Source organism: Tachyglossus aculeatus, chromosome 1 (assembly GCF_015852505.1).
Source record: "Tachyglossus aculeatus isolate mTacAcu1 chromosome 1, mTacAcu1.pri, whole genome shotgun sequence".
Classification (NCBI taxonomy): Eukaryota; Metazoa; Chordata; class Mammalia; order Monotremata; family Tachyglossidae; genus Tachyglossus; species Tachyglossus aculeatus.
The window spans coordinates 50102365-50118996 of NC_052066.1; the positions used below are offsets into that span (position 1 = coordinate 50102365).

General features: G+C 41.8%; 1 non-coding gene across 1 annotated transcript; it reads left to right on the plus strand.

Moving 5' to 3' along the window:
* Window positions 1-209: 209 nt before the first annotated feature.
* On the plus strand, window positions 210-347 carry LOC119937202. Its single transcript, XR_005453945.1, has one exon. It is a non-coding gene; the product is annotated as a small nucleolar RNA SNORA7 (small nucleolar RNA).
* The last annotated feature ends 16285 nt before the right edge of the window (window positions 348-16632 follow it).

Genomic DNA, 16632 nt, shown 5'->3' on the forward strand with positions numbered 1-16632 from the left:
GAACTGAGTTCTAATTTTGCACCCCCTCCCCCCAACTTCCTGCTGAGTGATAATGGGCAAGTCACTTAACTTCTCTGGGCCCCATTTGGAAAATGGAAATTGAATATCTGCTTTCAAAACAGACCTGATTATCTTGTATCTAGCCCAGTACTTGGTACGGTGCTTGACATAAGAGTAAGTACTTAAAATGTGCTACAGTTATTATTCACCTTCTCTCAGGATCGCGTCTGGAGAGTTTCCAGCTCTCTACCAGTCTTGGCTATGGGAGGGAGAGTCAAGCAGAGGCCTACCCATGCCATTCCTAGCTTGGGCAGTGGCTAGCGAGTGGAAGGCAATCTGCTACAAGTCAAACTCACCTTTGCTGGTCAGCAGCAGCATAGGAGAGAGTCGAGGGCAGAGACTCAGGTTTACTGCATGGAAGGAGGCAATGGTAAACTCCTTTCACATTTTTACCAATAAAACTCTATGGCTACACTACCAGAATGATTGCAGATGGAGAGTGGGGCTTTCTGGTAGAGATGTGTCTATTATTATGTGTCTATGTGTCTATATTACTCTATTTTCTTTGTATATATTTATTCTATTCATTTTATTTTGTTAATATGTTTTGTTTTGTTCTCTGTCTCCCCCTTCTAGACTGTGAGTCCACTGTTGGGTAGGGACCAACCCTATATGTTGCCAACTTGTACTTCCCAAGCGCTTAGTACAGTGCTCTGCACACAGTAAGCGCTCAATAAATACGATTGAATGAATGTATTGATGGAGTAGCTATTGGTCAGAGAAAATACTAATAATAATAATGGTATTTGTTAAGCACTTACTATGTGCCAAGCACCATTGTAAGTGTTGGGGTAGATACAAGGTAATCAGGTTGTCCCACATGGGGCTCACAGTCTTAATCCCCATTTTACAAATGAGGTAACTGAGACACAGAGAAGTTAAGTGACTTTCCCAAAGTCACACAGCTGAAAAGTGATGGAGCCAGGATTAAAACCCACGACCTTTGGTTCCCAAGACTGTGCTTTTGCTACTAAGCCCCACTGTTGACTTGATAGCATAAGATAAGACAGTTATCATTACCATTATTATCAGCATTATCTAGAGAAGATCCAACTCCTTGAAGAGGACTAGGGTAATTGGATCAGGCGGGACAGGGGCAAGAGGAAGTGCAGGATATGCAACATGGTTGACTCAGGGCAAGTCTGGGCCTGTGGCGAGTGCTACTGAGCTGATTATCTCCTTTTGTGTAGTTGCTTGGCATGGAGACTTTATTAACAAAGTTGGGCAGAGCGACTGGTACATCATTGCATTGATCTGCTGACAAAAGTCTTTTTTCACTTGGCGGTTGCTGTCAGGGTAGCTAAGGCCCCCAATGCCCATGCACTCCACTGCCTCTCAACCTCACTCCTTAAGGGAGGGGGACAGTGGGGAGAGATGCAGATGGCCGAATTGCTGAGAACAAATGCATATGCCAGCTGTTCTGCTTCCTGCCCACCCCAGGCAATGTCCCAAACAGTGCTGCGCTCCCTTGAGGGAACACCCAGCAACGAGTACACAGACAATACTCTACAGCCCAGCCCGCACCCTCCGCGCCTCTGCCACTAACCTCTTCACTGTGCCTCGTTCTTGCCTGTCCTGCCATCGACCCCTGGCCCACGTCCTCCCCCTGGCCTGGAATGGCCTCCCTCCACACATCCACCAAGCTAGCTCTCTTCCTCCCTTCAAAGCCCTACTGAGAGCTAACCTCCTCCAGGAGACCTTCCCACACTGAGCCCCCTCCTTCCTCTCCCCCATCCCTCCCACCCTACCTCCTTCCCCTCCCCACAACACCTGTATATATGTTTGTACAGATTTACTACTGTATTTATTTTACTTGCACATATTTACTATTTTATTTATTTTGTTAATATGTTTTGTTTTGTTGTCTGTCTCCCCCTTCTAGACTGTGAGCCCGTTGTTGGGTAGGGACCATCTCTATAGGTTGCCAACTTGTACTTCCCAAGCGCTTAGTACAGTGCTCTGCACACAGTAAGCGCTCAATAAATATGATTGAATGAATGAACAAACAGGCTTGCCTGAGGGATGGGGAGATGCACTGTCTCATTTCCCTAAGTTCACAACTAAGAAGGGCCAATTCATCCCGCTGCAGGTGACAGTGGCAATGCTCACTGCCTATTTCTGACAAAGGTCTGTTCAAAGGGGCAACTCCAGAGGCCTTTTTGGTGTCTGGATGAAACCTAGAGGGGGCATTCATCTGGTTTTATGCTGGACAGTCCTTTTTTCAGATGGCCTGTCCAGAACTGATGTGGCATCAAAAACCTTTGTGTCCTGTAAATGACTTTCAAATGCCCAGTCTTCTGTCATCTCAGCTCCAGCTGATGTTAACAGGGCCTAGAGGAGAAAGACCCAGGGAAAATGGAGTGGACAGGGGTCAAACTCACAACCTGCTTATCAACTAAATTTGTCCTGCAAACATTCTACAAGGACTTCTCACATATTCATTCATTCATTCAATCATATTTATTGAGCGCTTACTGTGTGCAGAGCACATGTGTTCTATATTATTATTATTACTAACAGTAGTAGTAGTACAGGCAGTAGTAGTAGTAGAAATAGTAATAGTTGTAGTGGTAGTAATAGCAGTAGTACATTTATTCATTGCTTCTTCTGTGCCCAAGCACTGAGTTAGAAATGGGTACAGTATCCTTACTTACACAGAGGATCCAGAGGAACTGGTTTCTACTCCTAGCTCTGCCACTTACCTTCTGTGTGACCTTAGGCAAGTCCCTTAACTTCTCTATGGTTCAGTTTCCTCATTTGTAAAATGGGGTCGATACCTATTCTTCCTTCTACTTAGACTTTGAGCCCCTTGTGGGACATGATTATCTTGTATCTACCCCAGTGCTAGTACAGTAAGCACTTAACAAATACTATTATTGTTATTAGTTAATGTCACATAAGTAGAGCTATTTAAGTGCCTGAGCTGAAATCGGTTTAGTTAGGTCTGTCGCTTGGGCTACAGTGAACACGAGAGTGGTGGTCTCATCAGTTTTAAATTAAAAAAAAAGGAAAACTACTGAATATCATCCAAAATGGACATATGTACAAGCATTAGTCATTTTCACAATGGTCCAGTAGAAATAAAGGTGGTGAGGGATCCATCTTTTGACTCACTCAGAGATTGTTTTGGTTCTTCAGAGTTCTGTGAGGAAACCTTTCATGTGTGCTCATTATTATAATTATCATTATTAGTGTTATTAGTAGTTGTTTATTGATTAAGACATTCTTATGTGCCCAAGCACTGTTAAAACCACTCTTACTTAGGGAATATAATTAATATTATGTAAATACGTGATTTAACATAAGATTCATCAGATTTGATGTTTAGGTTGTATCTATTTATTTATTTGTTTATTTATTTTTATGTAAAATATGGAGAGTTAGAAAAAGAGCATCCAGAATATTGTGATACATTAGTGACTACCTTAATGAAACACCAGAATTCACGACTCTGTTTTCTAACTCAAAAACTATAGAGAAGCAAATAACTTTACATTTCTACAATTTGTCAGTGAATGCTCACCCTTCTGTATCTCTTTAGGCTAAAAATTCACGCTTGTACTTGCTCTGTCTTTTGGCTTTCTTCCATTCTTTAATTCGTTCATTCATTCAGTCATATTTATTGAGCACTTAATGTGTGCAGAGTACTGTACTAAGTGCTTGGGAAGTACAAATTGACACATTTCCACCCCTCAGAAGCTCCTTCATATGCATCCAGTGCTAATCCATTTTTTTCCATAATGAAGCAAGGCTTCCAATGGTCATTTGAATGATTCAGACCTAAATTTTCCTATTTTATATAATGTTTTGGAGCAAATGAAGAAGTCAAGAACCTGAACTACTTTGTTGTCAGACCAAGCAAAAATGACTTATACTTGCCAAGGTAAAGGGAAAAGTAGCTCAAGAAGATTGAACCCTACATTAATAATAGCAAGGAAATATTTCCAAAAAGTTAGAAAGTATGCCTGTTGAATACACTGCTTACAGCTCCTTGAGTTCTGAAGTAATAATAATAATAATAATGGTGGTATTTGTTAAGCCCTTACTATGTGTCAGGCACTGTATAAGTGCTGGGGTTAATGGCAGGGTAATTCCCTGGGATAGATGGCAGGTAAAATCCCTATTTTATAGATGAGGTAATTGAAACACAAAGACGTTAAGTGCTTTGCCCAAGATCATACAGCAGACAAGTGGCAGAGCTGGGATTAGAACCCAGGTCTTTCTGACTCCCAAATCCATGCTCTATCCACTAGGACATACTGCTTCTCAGGAAGCAGCATGGCTCAGTGGAAAGGGCCCAGGATTTGAAGTCAGAGGTCATGGGTTCAAATCCCTGCTCCACCAACTGTCAGCTGTGTGACTTTGGGTAAGTCACTTAACTTCTCTGTTGCTCAGTTACCTCATCTGTAAAATGAGGATTAAGACTGTGAGCCCCACACAGGACAATCTGATCACCTTGTAACCTCCCCAGCGCTTAGAACAGTGCTTTGCACATAGTAAGTGTTTAGAAATGCCATCATTATTATAAACAGAGCTTTGGAAGAGGTATCCTCTGCGAGGACTCATAATGTATTGGTAGGCAAGACAGAAATTACCTGAGCTCTGAAGACAAGAATGGCCCATTTACAACTTCAGCATCTTCACAGTGAGAGGCAGCATGCCCTAGTAGAATGAGCCTGTGACAAGGAGTCAGAGGATCTGTGTTCTAATCTTGGATCTTTTCCTTTCCTGCTGGGTGACCTTCAGCAAGCACTTAGTTTCTCCATGCTTCCATTAACTAACCTGTAAATTAGGAATCCAATGCTTGTTCTTCTTCCTTCTTAGATGAGAGCCCCATGTAGGACAGGGATGTGATTATTTTGTATCTTCCCCAGAGTTTAGTGCTTAGCTCATTCATATTTATTGAGCCATACTGTGTGCAGAGCACTGTACTAAGTGCTTAGGAAAGTAGAACACAGCAATAAAGAGAGACAATCCCTGCCCATAATGATCTCAAAGTCTAGAAGTGGAGAGACGGAAGTCAATACAAATAAACAGACATCAATATAAATAAATAAAATTACAGATACATACCATAAGTGCTGAGCGTTTAAGAAATACCATTTCTTAACTGTGAGAAAGCTCACAGTTTAAGTAGGAGCAAGAATTTGTGTTGAATTCTCATTTCACAGATGAGAAATACCACACAGTAAACACCCAGTGACCTTTCAAATCACTCCATTTTAAATGACTCAGCTTAAGTTCAAAATCTGAACACTCAATCAAGACCCCAGAGAGAAGTACCCAACTAGCAGCAGGTAAGGTGAGGAGCACAGAAAGGAGGAAATAAAAACACCTGCCCTTGCTCCCAGAGAATCAGAAGACCTATAAGAAATGCTTGGGATGGGAGGCATATGCTAAGGTATGGTCACATCTTCTCCAAGAGGCCTTCCCCACTTATACCCTCCTTTTCCTCTCTCTCTCCTGAGCTCCCTCTCCTTTCTGAGTCCTCTATGCACTTGGATCCGTGATCTTTATACAGCACTTCCATGCATATCTTTGAATTATACATTACAAATTATTTATTTATATTAATGTGTGTCTCCCCCTCTAGACGGTAAGCTCATGGTGGGCAGGGAAGCTGTCTGCCAAATCTTGTATTCTCCCCAAGTGCATAGTACAGTGATCCACACAGATAAAGCACTCTGTAAGTACCACAGATGATGATGATGATGACTGATAAAATACAAGCATAAATACAAAAGAGAGGAGGCAAAAATACAAGTGAAGGGACCCCTTCTTTTAGTTTCTCCACATTACCAGAACACTTTGTGGCGGAGGGATCTATTCTCCTGCACTGTTTCCCCTTCTCTATGCATCTGTGTTTTCTTCTATGTGATCACTGGCTCTGTCCACAATATCAGAGTATTTGGGTGACTTTAACCTCTCTTCCCCAACTATAGTGATATTTTAAAAAATGCTATGCATACAATATTACTACTACTACTACCACCACTACTACCACTAATAATAATAGTATCTGTTAGGCACTTGCTATGAGCCAAGCACTGTAGCAAGTGCTGGAGTAGATGTAAGATAATCATAGAATCAGGAAGAGCATATATTTAACTCTAATCTACCCATGAGGAAACTGTGGCACAAGGAAAATAAGTGACTTGTCAAAGGTCACACAACAGGCCAGTGACAGAGAAATGACTATCAATCAATCGTATTTATTGAGCGCTTACTGTGTGCAGAGCACTGTACTAAGTGCTTGGGAAGTACAAGTTGACAACATATAGAGACAGTCCCTACCCAACAGTGGGCTCACAGTCTAAAAGGGGGAGACAGAGAACAAAACCAAACATACTAACAAAATAAAATAAATAGAATAGATATGTACAAGTAAAATAAATGGAGTAATAAATATGTACAAACATATATACATATATACAGGTGCTATGGGGAAGGGAAGGAGGTAAGACTAGAACTCAGGTCCCTTGTATTCCTTCCTGGTTGCCAAGCTACATATTGATCTCTGTTCTCCCCTGCAGAGATTGTACTCTATAATTTTAAGCAAAACCAAGGAAGGTCCCTGTTTAGTCATATTTGTACTGTGTCAGTTTGGAATTGATTTGGGACACATTGCCTGGCAGTGATTGTGCTATCCATGCACTTTTCTTGACTGAACCTTTAAGTAGCCTGATTGCATGCTCCTCCAATTACCAGGACACTAAAGCACTGTGTCCATTCAGTCAATCAGTCATTCGTATTTATTGAGCGCTTACTTTCTTTTATTCATTCAATCGTATTTATTGAGCGCTTACTGTGAGCAAGGCACTGTACGAAGTGCTTGGAAGTGACATATAACAAGGAACAGATACCTTCCCTGCCCATAACAAACTCACAGTCTTCAGGGAGCTCACTGTGTGCAGAACACAGAGTTGGAAGACACAATCCCTGCTCACACAAACTTATGATTTAGAGGAATTGGGCCGAGTCACTATCCCTGATGGAGCTCACAGTTTAAGTAGGAGCAAGAATTTGTGTTGAATTCTCATTTCACAGATGAGAAAACTGAGACAGAGGGCAGTTAAGTGACTTGCCCAAAGATACACAGCAGGAAGTTGTCAGAGCCAGATGAGAACCCAAGTCCTCTGAATCCCAGGCCCATGCTCTTTTCCACTAGGCCACACTGTTTCTCTGACCAAGAAGCTATACAAAAGAAATGATCATTCCTACTGTTTGCAGAACACTTGATGCCCTCTCTCAGCCCTGTCATATGCCCACGTGGGAACGCAGTACAATGAGCATGTAGGTAGGCAGGAGGGCAGCTCACTTTTCACCTTCAGCCCTATAAATCACAACTCCTACTTCGGCAATTCAATGCTAAGCATTTTGCTATTGACACCTCTTATAGTATGTTTGAACATACATTTGTGTTCTATTTCTTCAATCTGTAATTTGTTTTAGTAGATTGTAAACTCCTTGAAGGCAGGCATCATGATTACTCTGATTATTATACTCTTTGAAGCGTTTGAGACAGTTCTCTGCATGCATGGAGAAGCAGCGTGGCTCAGTGGAAAGAGACCGGGCTTTGGAGTCAGAGGTCATGGGTTCAAATTCTGGCTCCCCAACTTGTCAGCTGTGTGACTTTGGGCAAGTCACTTAACTTCTCTGCGCCTCAGTTACCTCAACTGTAAAATAGGGATTAAGACTGTGAGCCCTCCGTGGGACAAGCTGATCACCGTGTAACCTCCCCAGTGCTTAGAACAGTGCTTTACACATAGTAAGCGCTTAATAAATGCTATCATTATTATTATTATGTGCTCTGATTGATTGAAGTGCATGCGTAAACTTCATCCGTGTTAGCCAGTTCCTTGGAAAAACAGGGTTTAAACCCATGTCTCCTGAATTCCTGAGCAGTTCTCTCTCATATAGAGATCCACTAAATCAATGGTAGAGATCATTCTTCCATTATAACTGGAACAGATTAGACCCATGCTTGAGTCAAAACCCGGTTCTGGATTCAACAGTTTAAGGAGAAGCAGCATAGGCTAGTGGAAAGAGCACATTCACTCATTCAATTGTATTTATTCAGCACTTACTCTGTGCAGAGCACTGTACTAAGCGCTTGGGAAGTACAAGGTGGCAACATATAGAGACGGTCCCTACCCAACAGTGGGCTCACAGTCTAGAAGCACAGGCCTGGGAGTCAAAAGACCTGAGTTTTAATCCACCATCTGCCGGCTGTGTGACCTGGGACAAGTCATTTAACTTATCTGTGCCTCAGTTTCCTCATCTGTAAAATGGGGATTAAATACTTTTTCTCCTTCTTCCCTAGACTGTGAGTCCCATGTGGACCAGGTACTGTATCCAACCTGGTTATCTTCTAGACTGTGAGCCCTCTGTTGGGTCGGGACCGTCTCTATATGTTGCCAACTTGTACTTCCCAAGCACTTAGTCCAGTGCTCTGCACACAGTAAGCACTCAATAAATACGATTGAATGAATGAATGAATGAATCTTGTATCTACCCTAGCACTTCCCCTCTCAGGGTCGTACTTGGAGAGTTTCCAGGACTCTACTAGTCTTGGCTATAGGAGGAAGAGTCAAGCAGAGACAGAGGACAAAGTGGAGCGTATTAGCAGAATAAGATGGGTGGAATAAATATGTACAAGTAAAATAAATCAATAAATAGAGTAATAAATATGTACAAACAGGGGCGGCATCGAGAGAAGCAGCGGGGCCCAGGGGAGGGAAACCGGGCTTGGGAGTCTCTTCCTCCCCCTCTCCATCCCCCCCGCCTTACCTCCTTCCCCTCCCCACAGCACCTGTATATATGTATATATGTTTGTACATTGTTATTGCTCTATTTATCTATTTTATTTGTACATATTTGTTCTATTTATTTCATTTTGTTAATAGGTTTTGTTTTGTTGTCTGCTCCCCTTTCTGGACTGTGAGCACGCTGTTGGGTAGGGACCGTCTCTGGATGTTGCCAACTTGTACTTCCCAAGAGCTTAATACAGTGCTCTGCACACAGTAAGCGCTCAATAAATACGATCGAATGAATGAATGAATACCCATTCCATTCCTAGCTTGGGCAATGGCTTGCCAGTGGAAGGCAATCATCCACAAGTCAAACCGCCCCTGTGCTTGGCAGCAGCAGCATGGGAGAGACTCAAGTTTATTGCACGGAAGGAGACAATGGTAAACTGCTTCTGTATTTTTACCAAGAAAACTCTATGGATCCACTACCAGAACGATTGCAGATGGAGGTGGGAAATTCTCAGAGAGGTGTGTCTATTGTGTTGATATGGGTCAGAGATGACTCTACAGCATAAGACAGGACGAGACCCTAGCACTTAGTGTGTGCTTTGAACATAGTAAGAGCTTAAAAAACACGGCAATTATTAAGAAAAGGGTAGAAATACTAGGGGTTTTGAAGATTAAAGGATTAGAAAATTGTGCTTATGAAAAGGAATTGTCTCTGTTGCTGAACTGTACTTTCCAACTGCGTAGTACAGTGCTCTGCATACAGTAAGCACTCGATAAATATGATAAATAAGTAATAATAATAATAAGGAAGATCTAAGCGCTGGAGCCATTTAATTTGGTGAAAAAATGCTTCTTGATATCATTTAAAAGATTCTTCAGGCTTAGGGCATCGTTTTCATCCATTGAGAGTTTGATGGGATGAGGAAGTAATTGGAAAAAAGTCTCTGCTCCACTTCTTACTTTCAAAGTCGGTAGGAATTCCAACCTCAGATGAGATTTCCAGAGCCAAGATGAAGTTTGAGAGACGATAACTCCATTTCACTGTACTATTAGATTCCAAACTTTATCATCTTTAAAGTTTTCCCTGTAGTCTGTGTATTCCTTCCAGTTTTTTGATTGAAGCATTCCAAGAAGATATTGGCTTAACCTAGCAGGATTCAAGCTGGCATCACACAATTTAAGTTAGCTGAGTGACATATTGATCCTTCCTCTTGCAGATCTCAACTGTCTGTGCGAAACACCCGCATATAACATTGTCTGGAGCAGGCTTTTAACCTTCAATTCAGGGCTTATGTAGGGAGAAAGTAAGTGCATCTTGGCATTTGACTTGTGCTGCATGGTGGTTAGCTCTGTCACGTTTCCTCTGATATATTTTTATTAAGAAGATCAGGTTACTTGGCATGCCACGAAGGGTTTAGACTTTGGTAAAATTACTGAGCAGGTCAAATTCTTTTGCTGTCTCATTTGCAAGTATAGACCCTCATCTTTTGTGCCCTCACAGGTTTTTTCTTCTTCCTTATCCTCTAGTGAGAATTACTGTTTGAATAGTGGTTACCCAGATCTGCAAACTCACACCTAAAAGGACTCTCATTTTTGCCTTTCAGTTCAGTATATTTAGGCACTCTCACTTGAAAATGGAATTTAAAAAACTGGATGATTTGCCTAAATATAATAATAATAATAATAATAATAATAATGATAATAATGGCATTTATTAAGCACTTACTATGTGCAAAGCACTGTTCTAAGTGCTGGGGAATTCACAAGGCGATCAGATTGTCCCACATGGGGCTCACAGTCTTAATCCCCATCTTACAGAGCAGGTAACTGAGGCCGAGAGAAGTGAAGTGACTTGCCCAAAGTCACACAGCTGACAAGTGGCAGAGCTGGGATTTGAACTGATGACCTCTGACTTCAAAGCCCGGGCTCTTTCCACTGAGCCATGCTGCTTCCCTAAACTCCTCCTAATATCCTCTTGACTATTTTTGTGTAGCAGATTAGGTGACCAGAAGTTTTCTTCAGTATCAGAATTTTGCTTCATATTGCTTTCAAAAGACATGGCTGAAATTGTCTCTTCAAGAAACAAGTTGGCGGACTGAAACGAAGAACTAAATTTTCTATATTTCCATTCAGGGGAATTGAACTCTTTCTCAGCTGCAATACTGTAACTTGGCATTAATGAAACTGAATAGAAATTCTGATGTGCTATGTGGGAGGTTAGACCCTAGGCACCGGTGGCATTTATTGAGCATTCCCTTTATGCAGATCACTATCAATCAATCAATCATGCTTGTTGAGCACTTACTATGTGCAAAGTGCTTGGGCGAATACAACAGGGTTAGCAGACACGTTCCCTGGCCATAATGAACTTCCAGTCTAGAGCACTTGTGAGAGTACAGTACAACTAAGTTGGTGGACATTTTGCCTGTCCAAAAGGAGCTTACACTCTAGAGGAGGGGTTTACAGTCTAAATACTGCACAAACACGGTATATACAATGTTTCCTTGGATAGCGAGAAATCGAACTCCCAAGTTTAAAGTCAAGGTTTTACCATTTTTATTGACAGATTTTTCTTCTCACTGTTTTCAATTTTAAAATGGCTAACACATTTCCTTGTATCCGTTTGAGAGTTTTCAGTTGCCTTCATTGTTTTTTACTTTTCTTAACACCATGAGTAATGTCTAAGTTATAAAAACCAATGTCCAAATCTTGGAGATAAAATATAAAATCTATTATCAGAATTGATTTTTCTATCATGCCGTTGGAAGACTACAATTTTGGTAAAGTCACCATGCTTTTTTAGGTGAGGAATTCTCTGTCAAAAGTGTGCAGTGATAGGTTTTTTTTTTATCATGGAATAAACATAATTTACATAATGAAAAATGATCAAAATCGTGACCACGTAAACGTTATCAGGCGCTGAACGATAATTATGACAATTCCAGCCTGCGGTATAGTAGGACATTAAACTTCTTTTTGAAGGGAGAGAGAGAAGTGACAGGAATGTAAACACCATGCCCGACTCTCTCTCCCCAGATATCAAAATGCAGATGCACACAAAATAATGAATAAACAACTAAACCAAACCAGAAGTGTCACTTGTTAAGGCCACCTTTTGCCCAGCAGCAGTGGTTAAGGGAGGTTAACTTCTCCCCTCACTGATTGAATTCAGGAAATACTGCTCAGCTCAATTTTCAATTATGTTCTCATCACAATTTTCCACAGACAGTGTGTAATTTAGAGTAATTACCCCCCTGATGTCTCTCCCCCTCACCCAACACCTCTCCCTGAACTCCCACTCTTTCTCCCCCACTTCCCTCATTGTAGAATTTCAGATAAAGAGATAGACAAAACCTGAAAGCGAGCCAAGCTCACCTGGCCTGCCAGTCGGAGCCAGTTGACAGAACCAGGAGAACAAGGTATGCTTGACAAGACTAAAGGAAATACTTAACACAGATGCGAATGCATGCTGACAGGTAAATCAAGCAGAAGAGCTGTGTAATTGTCGAGGATGCAGTTCTTTTATTTCTTAATGCAAGTATACAATATCATAAAAGCTGAATATTGTGTGAAAGGGTAATAAGGTATCCAGCCCGTCAATTGGGGTAAAAGGCCAGTGATAGAATGCCTTTTGGGGGAAAAAAAACATCCTGAATTTTTATACTTATTTTGGCTTGACAGTTTTGAAGTTTTTAAAAAACCCCACAATACTGATGACACATGCTACTGCTGAAGCACGGGCACCCTAAAGGTTTTGCAGCACCAACTACAGGAATGGAAATAGATCCCCTAGATTCCTCTGAGATTATTTTCCGTTTCAAAAGACTCTTGAATGGAAAAGTAATTTTTTACTGAAGAATTACAGTAGGTGCTCTGTGAAGATCTTTGTTTCATAGACCGTAAGCTCATTAGGGGCAGGGAATTCATTCATTCATTCATTGAATCGTATTTATTGCGCGCTTACTGTGTGCAGAGCACTGTACTGAGCACTCGAGAAGTACAAGTTGGCAACATATAGAGATGTGCCTGTTCAATGTTATTTTGTACTCTCCCAAGAGCTAGTGCAGTGCTTTGCACACAGTAAGCGCTCAACAAATAGAAACTGAATGACTGAATGAATTGGCTATGTGAATAGGCTATAACTCTTTCGGCTGGTAGCAGTTGGGAAGACGTGTGGACTTCTCCACCACCCTGATATTCCCGCACCTTGGCCTTCAAAATGGAAGGGTAACCGCCAACCGTCTGGATGGCAATCAATCTCCCTCAATTTCTTGTTATCCTTAGAGCTGATGTTGTCACTATCCATGAGGTTCTAGTGAAGCTGAGAAGCCGGGAGTTTGACCCCCATAGCCTCTCCCAGTTTGGGTCCACGTGTAGTCTGGCTGTTGGTGAGCGGCTCTCTCCAGCCTTTGTAGGGGACTGGCTCTGTTGTGGCTCTTCCTCTTCGCTTCCTGAGCTGTTTGATGCCTCGTCTCAAAGTGAGCCACCCCAGGTCTGATTGCAGCATGCCAGAGTGGCCCTGCCTGCCGCTCTGGTTTCCCACCAGTCAACTTCTAAATTGTCCCGCTCGAGGTTCTTCGATCTTTAGAGCGTTTTTCTTCCTCACCCGGCCTATCGTTGACCTACTTCGGCTCTCTGTACAGAAGCTATTTAGGTACCCTGCTGTCATCCATCCTTTGCACGTGTCAGTAGGGCACAGAGGAGTTAGCTTTCAGCAAGCAGAGGTTTGATGCGGGTGGACTGGCTATATTCCAGAACCTTATTGTGAGTGATCCTGTCTTGCCTTTTGATGTTGAGTGTTGTGCACAAATGACATTGATGAAACTGCTCAAGAAGTAGAAAGTCATGGCTGGGGCAAGGTCTGTGTCTCACAGTCATCAATGATCGCTGCTCTGGAGACCTCTAGCTGGATGTGAGGTTTGATGTCCTGTTGACGTCGCACATCACATTTTTCTTCATTTTATGTCAATGAAACCTCTGTCAGAGTTTTACTGATTTTCTCAGATTCAGTGACACCCTTTTCCCTCTGTAAAATCTGATGGAATTCTCTGCCTCAATATAAGGATTTTGAGGATCTAGACTGACCAAGACAATGCTAAGACAATGGTAATCTGTAGGTGAGACATAAACTATTCATTCATTCAGCTCTTACTGTGTGCAATCAATCAATCGTATTTATTGAGTGCTTACTGTGTGCAGAGCACTGTACTAAGCACTTGGGAAGTACAAATTGGCAACATATAGAGACGGTCCCTACCCAACAGTGGGCTCACAGTCTAGAAGAGGGAGAATGTAGAATGTAAGCTCTTTGTGGCCTAGGAAACTGTCGGTTTATTGTTATTTTGCACTCTTCCAAGTGCTTAGTACAGTGCTTTGAACGCAGTAAGTGCTTAATAAATATGATTGAATGAATGAATTTATTGAGTGCTTACTGTGTGCAGAGAACTGTACTAAGCGCTTGGGAAGTACAAATTGGCAAAATCTAGAGACAGTCCCTACCCAATAAACGGGCTCACAGACTAGAAGGGGGACAGACAACAAAACAAAACAAGTAGACAGGTGTCTTTACCATCAGAATAAATAGAATTATAGCTATATACCCAACTAGGAAACCCCTAACTCACCTGAACCCTGCCTTCTCTAGACTGTAAACTCATTGTGGGCAAGGAATATGTCTACCAACTCTGTTATACTGTGATCTCCCAAGGGCTTAGTATAGTGTTCTGCACACAGTAAGCACTCAATAAATTCATTCATTCAATCATATTTATTAATCACTTACTGTGTTCAAAGCACTGTACTAAGCACTTGGGAGAGTGCAAAATTACAATAAACCGACACTTTCCTAGCCCACAAAGAGCTTACATTGTACAGGGGGAGACAGACAATAGTATCAATGAATAAATAAATAAAAACAATAAATACAATTGATTGATTGATTGGTTCTTCCCATCGTCTGTAGGACTTGTATGGGAAGGAAACAGCAAGGAAGTGCTTGGACTGTGGGTCCCCTGGGGGACAGACACTGACTTCAAACAAGATAGTTTTGTGCCTGCTCCAGGGATCAGTTCAGTGCTTGGCTCATAGTATATGTGCTACAAATAACACAGTTTTAATTAAGAGGTGGCAATGGAGGAGATGTAAGTTTCTCCTCTACCAATCAATCGATTGTATTTATTGAGCACTTACTGCATAGAGAGCCCGATACTCAGTACATGGGAGACTACAGTATGACAGAATTGGGGGACGTGTTCCCAGCCCACAAGGAGCTTAGAGTTCAGAGGGGGAGACAAACATTAAAATAAATTATGGATATGTATGTAGCTGCTGTGGGGCTGAGGGCGGGGTGAATAAAAGGTACAAATCCGAGTCCAGTGGTGACACAGAAAGGAAAGGGAGTAGGGGAAATGAGGGCTTAGTCAGGGAAGGCCTCTTGGAGGAGATGTAATTTTAATAAGTCTTTGAAGGTGGGGAATATGAAAGAGGAGGAAATTCTAGTCTAGAGGCAGGGCCAGGGGTCGGCGGCAACATAGACAAGATCAAGGTACAGCATGTGCATGTGTGTGTGTGTGTGTGTGTGTGTGTGTGTGTGTGTGTGTGTGTGTGTGTGTGTGTAGTTTCACCCAAAATTATTCAGGAAATAGGTACATTGTCATTTGAAAAATCCTGTGATTCTTTAATCATTATGGAGCGAATCTTCAAGTTGAAAATTACTGTATTTAAACTACACAAAAAATGGGAAACAGATAGGGAGTATATTTGGGTTTTCCTAAAGATCTCTGAAAGGCTGCAAAATTCCAGCTGGCAGAAAATGAACTTCCAGAGGAGCATCCTCCTTATAATAGTTATCTTTAGCAGTGCAAACGGCAGAATAAGAAAATGTTAATAGAATAGTATAATGGAATTTCCACTCAAAGACTCGCATGGATCCTCCCAATTTTGTTCACCTTGTCAAGCAATTATCTCACTTGCACATCTACTGTATGTGGTTTATAGTAATTATCTATCACCTTTCCAGAACAATGCCAATTTTATTATAATTACCAAGTAAATTACCCAATGCATAATCTATCTTCACCTGAACATAGTCTGTCAGGTCTCAGTTCAAACGGAGCACCAATTGACAAAGACTAAAAGGTGCTGTTCTGTTGCCTCTTCTGTCTCCATAAACTTCAGTTTTGGTTGGTAATATGCCTTTCACAACCAGAGGGGTGCTACCTAAGGAATATTTAGTTTATTTGATTCAGGTTGATTCTCCTCTCTGGGCAAAATAACCTTTCTTCACCTATGCCCCACTTCCCTGATATCCCAGCTGCTACCTGAAGCTATGCTGACTTCTACGTGGTTTCAAACAACCCCTGGCAAAATGCTCTTAGTCTTCTTACCCTGCTGTTCAGGAAGGCTGGCTAGAACATCATGGAGCGGACGAAGAAAGACTAGAGAGCTTGAAATAGGGAGGAGAGACTGTTGGCTTTGGATAAACACAGGACTCAGCCTTCAGGATTTTTAGACCAATGCAAAAAACTCATAAATTTATCATTTTAAGTAAGGGACCTCTGCCTATTTAACAACGAAGGCTTTTCACTGAATTCCAAAGTTCTGTGGATATCAATTCACCCATAGTCAGAAGCATGCCAAAATAAAAATTAATGGTACCAGTAATGATATCTGTTGAGTCACAAATGAGGCAGGGAAGCAACGTGGCCTAGTGGATAGAACACGGGCCCGGGCGTCAGAAGGACTTGGGTTCTAATCCCAGTTCTGCTACTTGTCTGCGGACCTTGGCCTTGGGCAAGTCACTTAACTTCTCTGT